Below are 12,549 nucleotides of genomic sequence, written 5' to 3' on the forward strand. Positions count from 1 at the left end.
GTTTACTCTGAGTCCTTTTTTGATGTAAATACTCTTACCCAGCATTGTCAAAGATTTGTTCTAGAACTCTGAGCACAGCATTTTACTCCTGTCTAGGTGCCCGGTCTGTCATCTCTGGAGAAGTGTGGACTGGATTTTATAAATGTGATAAGTCTTTAAATTTCACTGTGTCTGTTTCTTTGTTGGGAGACCTATGTCTAATAAGGGGTTAAAGAGGTAAAATGGTTGCTTGGAAAGTATAAAATACTTGATAAATATAAAGTGCTATTTAATATTTCTAATGCCAAGATTCTGGTGTGAGGGAATTTCCAGAGTTGGTAGTGGGCACTGCCTCCTTCCATTCTCCACAGCAAGAGGTGCAGATACCTCATAGTGCTTGGGCAGATGTCTAGTTGCACTGTGGAGGTGTCCCTCTCCTGTGAGTAGGAACGTCTCTGACCTGTTATGTTTGGCTAGTAGAATCCTTCTGTGGTAGCATGCAGGCTATTAATGATAAAACCATAGACTTGTTAACTATTGTACTCTTTAAGAAAACTGTGGTGATAGTGGTGATTCTTTGTAATATGGCATCCTTAGCATTTGTTGGAAAATATAATTTTTTGATACTAATGATTTTTATCCATAATTGATAGAAATTTAGGATTTTATGGGTCATTGAAAACATACACACATATATATGATAATTCCTTCTTCCTTTGTCAGTTAATAAAGAGGGTCAGAGTTGATTTCTACAGGTTGTAAAATAAAGTGCCTCAGGGTTTCAACTCCTAAAAGCACTTTTAATTTATGTACAAAGTGAGACATTTCAAATTTAAACCAATGTGTGCTTTGGAGGTTAAAGTTCAAACCCCGACCAGAATATACCCTGGAGAGGACTCCTCTGCTCACTTGGACACAAGTTGGACAAGAATGTCTGTATTGCTGTGAATCATATACATGGAAATTCTTGGGTGGAAATGGGGGGAAAGGATTATAAACCAGGAAGTAATGCCCGGATTATTCCAGAGCCCCTGGAAGTGACTCACAGCTTCCTGCTCTCTGACAGCTCTTTGGTGTTTGTGTTGAGTTATTTATTCTGAATGAAATATTTGGCAGTATAGGTAGTTACAGTCTGGGAAGTTACCTCTCTAATGTATAATTTCCAGTGACTAAATAACACATAGAAAATAGGAACAAGGTACTTTTGTAGAGACAGAAAAAAAGGTAATGTAAAAGAATTCATGTAGTTCTCACAAAGCTCATTGAAATCCTTTCATTCATTCTCTGAGTTTCTAGTAAGACAGATCACACATAGATAAAACGGTATTTTCAAGAGTTGAAACTCTGAGGCACTTTATTTTACAACCTGCAAAAAGCAACTCTGACCCTCTTTATTAACTGATCTGTCTCTGACCCTCTTTATTAACTGTCCACACTTCACCCTAACTGTATGCTGGAAAGCCAGTTTCTAGGGCAGCTTCTAATAGGCCATTGTCACAGGATGTATAATTTGAGATAGAGGAGTGGAAGGGGATGTATGGAGACCACCACTATGAAGTATAATTAAGGGTCTGGACTTGGAAAACTCCCTGGGCATGGATCCCAGCTCTGCCACTTATTGTGAAGCCTTGGACCTCAATTTCTTTACTGTAAAATGAGAATTGTAGTATTACCAGCCTCAGACAGTTTCTGTGTAGATTGAGACAATATATGTACTACTTAGAACAGTGCTTGGCCTGTGATGAGCACCCATGAATGTTTATTACTGTCAGAGAGGTAAGGGAAGTTTCCCTTGCCTTTTTGGACTGCTGTTGTGTATGAGTGCTGTGTTTTGTGATTTCTTTGGATGGAGAGTTTGGAGGCAATTTTATGAGTGTTTCTAGGACCTTCAGGTGTTCTTAACTGGGTGGGATGAGTTCAGTTCAGGAGAAAACTATTAATGGCATGCTTGCATTTGGGAGTCAGATTTAAGCCTTGGTTTTTGCTTCATGCAAACATAGAGATTGTGCAGAAGGCAAATGAACCTAGGACAAAGAGATTCTCTACAGCGTCGGTCTTCTTGGTATCCCCTGAACCACAGGGTTGAGCATGTGGCGTGAGCTCTGCCAATCAGAATAACATCCTGGGGATTAGACTGTCATCCACAGCTGGTGGTGGTTGAAGCATCTGGAGACAGAGCTCTAAAAGCTCTAAAAGTTTCCACTGTGAAGCTCCTTAGAACTGCCTGGCGCCTGTCCTTCCAGAGCCTGCTTGTTCAGTCCTCCCTGACTCTTTGAGCCAGTGTGTTCCAGTGTGTTCCTTTTTTGGCAAATTTTGCCAGAATCAGTTTTGGTTGCTTACAGTGAAAATACCTTAACGGGCACAAATACCAAGTAGGCAGATTAAATGTGTCCACTGTCAGTATGTAAGGGGATACAGATGAAGCTACGAGTCTTGGAAATCACAGAAAATTCCTTTTTAGAGAGTATGGCTTACAGTGAGATCACTTGTTTTCTGAGGTGCATAAGGAGTGAGTTGTTGACCTATTTGAATGGAAAAAGGAAGAGTCTTTAGGTGGGCCAGGATTGGCCTGCTCCAAGTAGAAGGTATAGCATGCAGGCATCTTTGGAGATGGCAGGGGTTATTTTTCATGTCAGAAGTTGAACTTACCAGTAGGCAAAAACACAAACTTATTTTATTTAAAGAAGACATCTAATCATGTATAAAAATGCTATTAAAGACTAGATGGAGGGGTGCCTGGCTGGGGCAGTTGGAAGAGCATGCGACTTGATCTCTTGAGTTTGAGCCCCATACTGCATGTAGAGATTACTTAAAAATAACTAAATAAATAAACTAAAAAAAAAGAGACTAGATAGGGTGTTTTGTTTTTTTCAGCCTCATTCATTCCTGAATTCCTGTCTGCCATACATCTTTCTTATTCCCTTTGTACTTCGGAAGCACATTATTGTTCCACACAGCAAATTATTGAGGGTCGCATGGAGGTCTAGGTCAAGCACCCCTTTGAAAATTGAACTAACTTATAGGGACTTTGATACTTGGGGAGACCTGCTTTTGGTGAGCTACTGGATTAAGTTACAAACATCTTGGGTGTTTGTTATTTTTACTATCATGTATTAGGTAAATTTTTTCCCCCCCTCTATCTGCAATGTGTTAGTAATTTCCTGATTTTAACGATTTGTTGACTCTGAATATTTCTTATTGCAGCTACATTGCCTGCTCTGCCTCACAACAGAAAGACCTGCCATTCCTCATAATATATTACTACTCAGTTTGCCATCTTTAACAAGAAATGAGTTAGGAGAAATGGGAAGAATCTTTCTGGATATAGAGAAGGGAAAAAAGGTACAAAGAAGCTGTAAGTCTAGAGGCCTTTAGGCTATGAATATAGTCTTCAGTGCTGTGGGAGCAACCATAAACTGACTTCTATACTTCACTGATGCACTGAATTTCTGGGATTGGGTGTGGTGGTGGTGGTAAAATACCAATTATGGCGAAACTCAATGATACTATAATAGCACTGTATGGTGACAGATGGTAGCTACTCTTGTGGTGAGCACATCATAACATATAGAGAAGTTGAGTCATAATGTTGTACATCTGAAACTAATGTAACATTGTGTGTCAACCATACTCAAAAAAAAACAACAACTAAAAATGGGGGCCTGGGTGGCTCAGTCGGTTAAGCATCTGACTCTAGATTTCAGCTCAGGTCATGATGTCAGGGTTGTGAGATTGAGCCCCTTGTTGGGATCCATGCTGGGTGTGGAGCCTGCTTAAGATTCTCTCCCTCTCTACCCTGCTCCCCCCAAAAAAAAACCTAAAAAATTATGACAAAAATAATGTTTCTTATTTAGATGTAAACTTAGAAAATATAATTATGATTAATTTTCTTTCCTAATTCAGAATGTTCAAATATTTTCTGTCATTTGAGGAATTGACCACCCCCCCTTTTATTTTCTTTTTGTAAACTATGTCTGTATATCAGTTTGGACTCTTTGTTGCAAGCAACAGAAACCCAGTTTAACTGGCTTTAAAAAATTTTGTTTCAAGTAACACTTTAGTGTCAAGGTTTTAGCACAGTGGGATTTTGCATTCAACCCTGCCGGGTCACGTTTTCTCTTCATCCACTGGCTCTCCTTTCTACTATGTTGGTTTTGGCTTCATTCTTAGCCCCCAGGTCCTCCCCTTCTGGAGGCAAGATGCATGCAGCTGCTCTGGCCTCTACTTCTTCATGAAAAACTGATCCAGGGGAGTTTGTGGGACTCTTATTACAGAAAGTTCCACAAAAGCTTTCTTATGTCTCACTGGCTCCAACTGGATTGTATGCCTGTCCCTAAACCAAATCCCTTTGGCCAGAGAATATGATGTGCTGATTGGCTTGGACCTAGAGCTTCACTCAAATGTTATGCATGGATTATATGGAATGAGTGGAACCCCAAAATGAAAATTGGTGCGGTTACCAGAAGAAGGGAAATAGTTACTGGAGAAGAAACATGTTCAGGAAATGATACTTGAAGTATTGATGATATAACATTATAGGATAGCAACTTTGGTAACATTGGTGTGTTGAATTTTCTCAGAGAGCCAGAGAAGTCCTAAAGTGGCGGGGGGGGGGTAGTGAGGGAGAGTAGAGGGGATATAAATAATAAGTGAGAAGGAAAAGATCCTGGGATAATAGGCAGATCCACTTAACTGAGCTAGGAATCTGTGATTAGTGGTCTTCTGACCTGCTGGCTCCTCTTCTCTCAGAGGAGCTGTGCTTTGGAAATATCCCTTACTGGGATCAGGGATGTGGTGAGTGGTGCATAAGTGAGGTTGGGTTTTGACATGTTAAGAGATAAAATGTTCTCTTTTGGCCCTGAGAATGAGCTAATTTGATGGGAGTGTTTCTAGAGAAACATAGAGTGTTTCCAAGTTCCCTTGAAAGGCCAAGTGAAGTGATGTGGAATTAGAGAGGTGTAGAAGCAAAATTAATAGAGCAGAGTTCTGGTCTGACACACATGGTGCTTTGTAAGAATTCAAATTGTTTGCAAAATTTGAAAATAAAATTTCATATAAAAATATGGATTTCTGGGGCGCCTGGGTGGCTCAGTTGTTTAAGCATCTGTCTTCAGCTCTCAGGTCATGATCCCGGGGGCCTGGGAAATAGCCCTGCATCGGGCTCCCTGCTCAGTGGAGAGACTGCTTCTCCCTTTCTCTCTCCTTCTGCTTCTCCCCTGCTTGTGCTTGCTCTCTCTCAAATAAATAAATAAATAAATAAAATCTTTCAAAAAAATATGGGTTTCTGGTTTCTCTTTAAAAATCAGAAGATTTGGCAACCTTCGGCCTGATTCCTGTGGGCAACAGTCCACTGGAGCTCAGCAGTAGCGTCCCCTTTCAGAACCAGGCAGGCATCCTGGACACATCAGGAAAAGGCTAAAGGCTAGGGAGTCAGATGTCAGGGCCTCCTTCCTCCTCCCGGACTTCAGGGACCAGGAAAAATTTTCACGGGCTGCTGGGTAGAAGTGGTGCCGAGCTTGGGTCCATGGGGCATCATTGGTTAGCAGGTCCCAAGAAGAACTGATTCCCACTTGATAGACTGTAATTTCCTCCGCTTACAAGTTAGCTGTATTCACTTGATGTTGAATTTAGAGAGAGCTTGAGGCTTCAGGAAGATACTAGGGACTAAGTCTTCCCCTTTCTTTCACATCCCGAATGGTCCCAATCAGTCTTCTATGGATACTCTTGACCTAAACTTGGATCAGTAAACTCTACTTTGTATCTTTTATGTGTACATTTAATGCAATTTCCTATTTCTCAACTAAAAAATTACTAAGTGTGGCTATGCTGACAAAGGGTCAATGATTTTCCTGCCTCTTGGGCAGGCTGCAGTGGAAGAGCCTGTACCTGTACCGTTAGAGGCACGGTGGATACAGTAGTCACCCGTTTGGGTGGAGCTGAGTGCAGAGTGGGAGGCAGGCTTTACACACTGCCCTCCTTTGCCTAAGCCACCCCTCATCACTTTTGCACTTACTACAGCTTTATGTGTTGGGGTTTCCAGAGTTGGCACTGTTTGGGGTTAGTTAGGGTCGATGCAGAGAAGTCTGGAGTAAGGCCTTGTGACAAGAGACCAGTTTTTTTCCTACATGCTGATTAATCATTCAGTGAGCAACTCTAACTCTTCACAGCCATTCATTGAGTTGCACAAATCAAGTAACATTTGAACCTCTGTGCTTGGGTGACCAAATCCCATACACTAAGTAGTGAAGGTCAGTTTTGGTACCCGCAGCTTCCATTTCAATAAGGTGTCTTTCCTTAAGAAAGTTATTCTAAGTCCTCCTATGTAATTTTTTTTGGTCTGAATCCGTTTCTGGATTCAAAATACTTGTTGACTCACCACATGCTTTTACATTGGTATTCTGGTGTGGGTCAAGCTCCCCTGTGACTTCACTTTGCAGAAGGATGCTCAGGAGAAATCTGAGTTATGTTGTCCCCATTTAATAGCTTGCTTTGTCCAAAGAGGGGTCAGTCTGGTATGTAGAGTAGGAGTCTAATATTGAACAAAGTCAGTGGTCTCCCAGTTCATATTTATATTAGAGAATCTGTAGACAGTCCAATTAACTAGAGAAAAATCTGATAAAGTAACAGGCTGATATGGAATATGAATGTTTGCTTTTTGGAAAATGAGTGATGCCACTCCCTATTGTGAAATATGGTTGAAAAAAGAGATTGCTGAAAATACAGAAAAATGGAAGTTTTCTCTAGGTTTCCTTTAAACTAAAAAGAAAACCCTTTAATTAATTCATATTTCTTAGCTGTTTATTTTTTCACATAGTGATTTATTACAGTGACCTTGTGTTCTTTAAGCTTGTAATCGGGAGCTAAAAATAGGACATAACGGGAAAAGAGGAGAGTTGTGGTGGCAGATAAGAGAATAGTTTATGAAGAAGGGGAGGAGGGTATAGGATACCATAGAGTCGCTACTCCCAGAGATACTGTGGTGCTCTGGAACCTCTGTTCCTAGGCAGTTCTCCAGAGAAACACTATCAAGGCTTTTCCCATAAATGTCAGATATGAAAGAACTATCACATTTATTTATTTATTTTTAAGATTTTATTTATTTATTTGACAGAGACACAGCGAGAGAGGGAACACAAGCAGGGGGAGTGGGAGAGGGAGAAGCAGGCTTCCCGCCAAGCAGGGAGCCTGATGCGGGGCTCGATCCCAGGACCCCGGGATCATGACCTGAGCTGAAGGCAGACACTTAACAACTGAGCCACCCACGTGCCCCTATTTATGTTATTTAAGGCAAATTTATTTTGACTGTGATGCCTCATCCTGCCTGAGCAGTCAGGTCTTTCTCAGGTATCTGGAATCTGCCCCTCAGGCTCTGTTGTATGAGGTCTTAAACAGACCAAAGGCTTGGAGGAAGCTCTTCTGTCCTTGGTCGTTAGTCCTCAGTGTTGACCTGGGAAGCACCCGTTGCTTACTCTGTGTATCCCTTTGGCAGAGATTCTGCTACACCTTATCTGTCCCTCTCTTTGCCACCTTTATGGCTGCAGTCTTCCTTGATGGCATCCCAGACTTTCCTCCTTCCCCACCGGGGTAATTTCTCCGTCTCTCTGTCTTCCTTATCTAGTGGCTTCTCAGAGATGTCCTCCTTCTGCTGCCCCATTCACAGCACACCCAGCCTAAGTAAACCCTAAGGAAGTTTGTACTTCAACCCAAGGACTCAAGGAACCACAGATTCCAGGCTGGTTTTGCTTTCTGTGCTGCCAGCATTCCTAAAACAAGAGGTAGTTATTACTTTAGTTGAGGAGTGGGACTGGGGAGGGGGGAAGGTGGAAAATAAACACAATTTGATATTTCAATAAATTCTTCTGCCACAATAATATTAACTGATAGTTCAACATTGAAGTACTTAAAAATTTTTTTCCCCATGTCCTGAGGGGCTTTGGGAAATTTTCTCCTGTTCAAAACATATTCTTATGTTAGCTCTATTATTTTATTTACTTATTATTTTTTACTGTCTGAGTTTAAAAGTTAAACAGTTATATTATGAAATATTTAAAACAAAAAATACTGAAAAGTACAGGAACAGTTTAGCCAATATCCATATACTTAATGCTCAGATTGAACAGATGTTAAGTTTTGCCATAGGGGTGCCTGGGTGGCTCAGTTGGTTAAGCGACTGCCTTCATGAAGCTCAGGTTGTGATCCCGGAGTCCTGGGATCAAGTCCCGCATCGGGCTCCCGGCTCAGTGGGGAGCCTGCTTCTCCCTCTGACCCTCTCCCCTCTCATGCTGTTTCTTTCTCTCTCTCTCAAATAAATAAAATCTTAAAAAAAATTTGCCATAATTGCTTCAGATTTCTCTTAAAAAATATAATAGATTGAGCTTCAGCCTCCAGCTGTGCCCCTTACCTCCCTCTCCATAGGACAACCAATATTCCAAATTTGTATGTCATTCCCATATGTTTTTAAGTTTTAGCACCTATGTTTGGGAACATACAAAACAAATACAACATATACAGTATTTTCTGTTTTTAGACCTTAATAATTGGTACATATACTCTATGTATCCTCTAGTACTTTGCTTTTTCCAGTTACTGTGTTTTTAAGAGACAGATGTGGTTCATTTATTTAATGATGTATATTCTGTTGATTAAATAATAATGTATTCATCCGTTATTCTAAAGAAAACACACATTTGCTTTAAAATATAAATTTGCCGGGGCGCCTGGGTGGCTCAGATGGTTAAACGTCTGCCTTCGACTCAGGTCATGATCCCAGGGTCCTGGGATCGAGTCCCGCATCGGGCTCCCTGCTCCTTGGGAGCCTGCTTCTCCCTCTGCTTCTCTCTCTCTCTCTCTCTCTCTCTCTCTCTCTCCCTCTCCCTCTCCCCCCTCCCCCCCTCTGTCTCTCATGAATAAATAAATAAAATCTTTAAAAAAAAAATATAAATTTGCCCTACAGGCAACCTTGGTGGCGCAGTCAGTAAAGCATGGGGCTCTTGGTTTTGGCTCAGGTTGTGATCTCAGGGTCGTGAGATTGAGGCCCCTGGTCAGGCTCTGTGCTCAGTGTGGAGTCTGTTTAAGACTGTTTCTCCCTTTCCCTCTCTCCCTCCCCCTCTGCACGCACATGGACACTCTCTCTCTGAATAAATAAGTATATCTTTAAAAAAATATATAAATATGCCCTTAAAATATAAATTTGATGAGCACTGTAAGGATTTATCAATCAGTCATACTTTTCTTTAAAACTACCTGTGATGCTTGCAGCCAAGAATAGGGATGTTAATTAACTACACGTAGAATTTAAGAGCTTGGAGGCACTAAAACAGATTTGATTTTGAATCTCTTATTTTGTCTGCCTTCCTTAGGCAGGTAATCTCTGCAGCCCTCTAATTTACATTTAAGAGAGGATGCTTGTTCCATCAGTAGAACAGATAAATACATAGTAAGCTTGTGGGTGAGGAGGTTAGCATAGTTCTGGGTCCATTGAAAGCCCTCGGTAAATATTTGCCATTATTTTTTCTACTACTAGAGAAGGAGGAAGTAAGGGAAGAAGGGAATTTTGGAGGATAGACCAGACTAGTTAGGGGACGGCTGCCTCAGTGGGTCAGTGGCTACCTCAAGAACTCAGAATATCAGGTGACCAGGGCTAGGGCCACAGTGGGAGGAAAGAAAACAGAATAGCTAAGAAGCCAAAAAGTGCCTGTGTAAACAGTTTTGGTCCCTCACATTTGGAAGCTTTACAGTTGATTGAAAGGCATCAGAATCTGGTTGGTCTCAGGGTTGTTCCTAATGCCTTTTCTCTGAAATTGTTCTAGATCCTGGAGTTCTAGATCCTGTAAATCGTAAATGGCTGCTTAGACTAATTCTGGTAAAGCTTTTAAAGGTTCAGGGAGGTTAGAAATTTGAGGAAGGATAAAAGATCAGATCAAATTTCATCTAAATTGAGTTCATCCTTAGAATATATTTAAGTTTCTAAATATATATTTGGTTGTGTCAGGATACCCTTGAGGATTAGGGGAGGGGATAAAAAAGGCTTTAATTGGTAAAAGAAAGCTTTTAAATTATATGGGCTAAAAAAAAAGGCAGAGGAGGAAAGCAGTGCTGGAATTACTGAAGAAAACATGGTACACGTCAAAATCTATGGGAAGGTATATCTATCTACAGAATTCAACATAATCTGCCCCATTGGTGGGTCTCTGGTTTGATCCTGGCTGCCTTCTAGGCTGCATTTTTCAGGACTGACTTTAAAAAACTATGCTCTTCTGGGCGCCTGGGTGGCTCAGTTGGTTAGGCGACTGCCTTCGGCTCAGGTCATGATCCTGGAGTCCCGGGACTGAGTCCCACATCGGGCTCCCTGCTCAGCAGGGAGTCTGCTTCTCCCTCTGACCCTCTCCCCTCTCATGCTCTCTATCTCATTCTCTCAAATAAATAAAAAATCTTTGAAAACAAAACAAAACAACAACAACAAAAAAAAAAACTATGCTTTTCTGAGCCATCTCAGGCATCCAGATAGGAATGCTTCAATGCCAGGTGTTGGATACTGGTTAAGTGTTGGGTTCTTCGTTTCTAAAATTGCAAAGTGAATTCTAATAACTGCATTCTACAGTGTTTCAGGATTACCAAGTTATGTGTTTGATAAATATGAGTTGATCTAGCTAGAATTTTTCCCCTCAAAACTTTACAAAGAATTTTACAGAGGCAGATGTCTTTTAAAATGTATATATTGGGGCACCTGGGTGGCCCAGTCCATTAAGTGTCTGCCTTCAGCTCAGGTCATGATCCCAGGGTCCTGGGATAGTGCCTTGTGTCAGGCTCCCTACTTGGCAGAGAGTCAGCTTCTCCCTTTCCCCCTGTCCTGCTCGTGCTCTCACTCCCTCTCTCTGTCTCAAATAAATAAATAAAATCTTTTTAAAAAAATATATTTTCAAAGTAATCTCTACTTGAATCCACAACCCTGAAATAAAGGGTTGCATGCTCTAAGGACTGAGCCACCCAGGTGCCCCATTTAATTTACTATTTTAATCATAGTATTTTGCTTTGTAAGGAAAATAGGTGCTCTTATTTTAAATTGTAACATGTAGATACTGTGCATATCAATCTTAGCATTATCAGTATCCAATAATGTGTGCCTTCAGACTACGAGTATTTATTTTATTTTTTCCAATGTTTTACCACAATTGCCTGTCTTGTTTTCAGTTATTTTGGTTTTGACAGGCTTATAGTCTACAAAGATGAATGGAAACATGTATAAGGAAAAGTTAGCCCCTTTCCCACTCTGCAGCCAATCTCTCATTTCCCCTAGAGTGTCAGTCACTGTTACCTTTTTTTGGTATCCTTCTGGAAATGTTTTATAACCATACAACTGATATAGCTTCCTATCCCCCCACCATATTTACTTTTCTGTACCTTGCTTTGTTCTTTTAAGAGTATATCTTTGTGGACACCTAGATGGCTTGGTTGGTTGAGCGTCTGCCTTCAGTTCAGGTCATGATCTCAGGGTCCTGGGATTGAGCCCCGCATCGAGCCTGCTTCTCCCTCTCCCTCTGCTGCTCCCCCTGCTTGTGCGCGCTCCCTCTCTCTCTCTGTGTCAAGTAAATAAATAAAATCTTAAAAAAAAAGTATATCTTTTAAAAAAAGTATGGAATGCTTCATGAATTTGTGTGTTCCTTGCACAGTGGCCATGCTAATTTTCTCTGTATTGTTCCAATTTTAGTGCTGGTGAAACAAGCACTTAAGAGTGTATCTTGAAGATAGCTCTATATTTTTCTATTTCTTTCATTTAAACACTAAAGGACTTGAAGCAACTTTATTACTTACAAAAATAACGTTTTAAAAATAAGAAACACATTGTATGGGTAATTGGTTTTTCAATAAGTTTAACTGCTGGTTTTGTCTGATTGTGGGAAAATAACAATAGTTTATGTAGTTAACTAATCACATAAATTCAAATAAGCATGAGCAAAAAGAATAGAACCCCAGGGGTATTTATCCTTTCAAATATGAGGTAGCACAAGGACTATTAATTTGCAGCCTTTCTGTGGACTGCAATTGGGAAAGTTGGATCACTGTGTTTTTTTTTTGTTGTTTTTGTTTTTGTTTTTTTTAAGGATTTTATTTATTTATTTGAGAGCGAAAGTGAGAGTGAGATCCCGGGATCACGACCTGAACCTAAGGCAGTTATTTAACCGACTGAGCCACCACCCAGGTGCAACCTTGGATCACTATTTTTAAAACTTGAGGCCAGCGGTAGAAATCATTTTGAATATGGGGAAGGATATGCAGGATGACCAAAACCACAGAGATTCAAAGCCAACTGTGACAGAATTAGCATTTTGCAGAACTAGGGGATTATGCTTAAAAATTCTAAAAGATCTGTTTAATCTCTTTCAACACAAAATAAGTATGCCTATAAATAGTTTTAACTATAGTGAAATATTCTAAAAGTGAGAATTCGATAAAATTTTATTATTTAATGCTAAGATGGAAGAAACTGCATCTGGAGAGTAAGATGAATTCCGTTTACCCCTTTATCAGCTCTATTACTTGAGCTCTTAAGATTCTTTTTTTTAAACAGAG

General features: G+C 40.5%; 1 protein-coding gene and 1 pseudogene across 6 annotated transcripts in view; one reads left to right on the forward strand and one right to left on the reverse strand.

Moving 5' to 3' along the window:
* PLS1 (plastin 1) overlaps positions 1-12,549 on the forward strand; it is a 97,400-nt gene that overhangs the window by 47,044 nt on the left and 37,807 nt on the right. The window contains exon 1 of one of the 6 annotated variants that reach the window (XM_027584214.2): positions 7,735-7,754. The exons of the other annotated variants lie outside the window; for them this stretch is intronic. The gene's annotated coding sequence lies outside the window, so the exon portion shown is untranslated. Of the gene's footprint in view, positions 1-7,734; positions 7,755-12,549 lie in introns of those variants that run through there. 6 annotated transcript variants of the gene reach the window in all.
* On the reverse strand, positions 11,606-11,702 carry LOC113919055 (annotated as a pseudogene).

Source organism: Zalophus californianus, chromosome 1 (assembly GCF_009762305.2).
Source record: "Zalophus californianus isolate mZalCal1 chromosome 1, mZalCal1.pri.v2, whole genome shotgun sequence".
NCBI lineage: Eukaryota > Metazoa > Chordata > Mammalia > Carnivora > Otariidae > Zalophus > Zalophus californianus.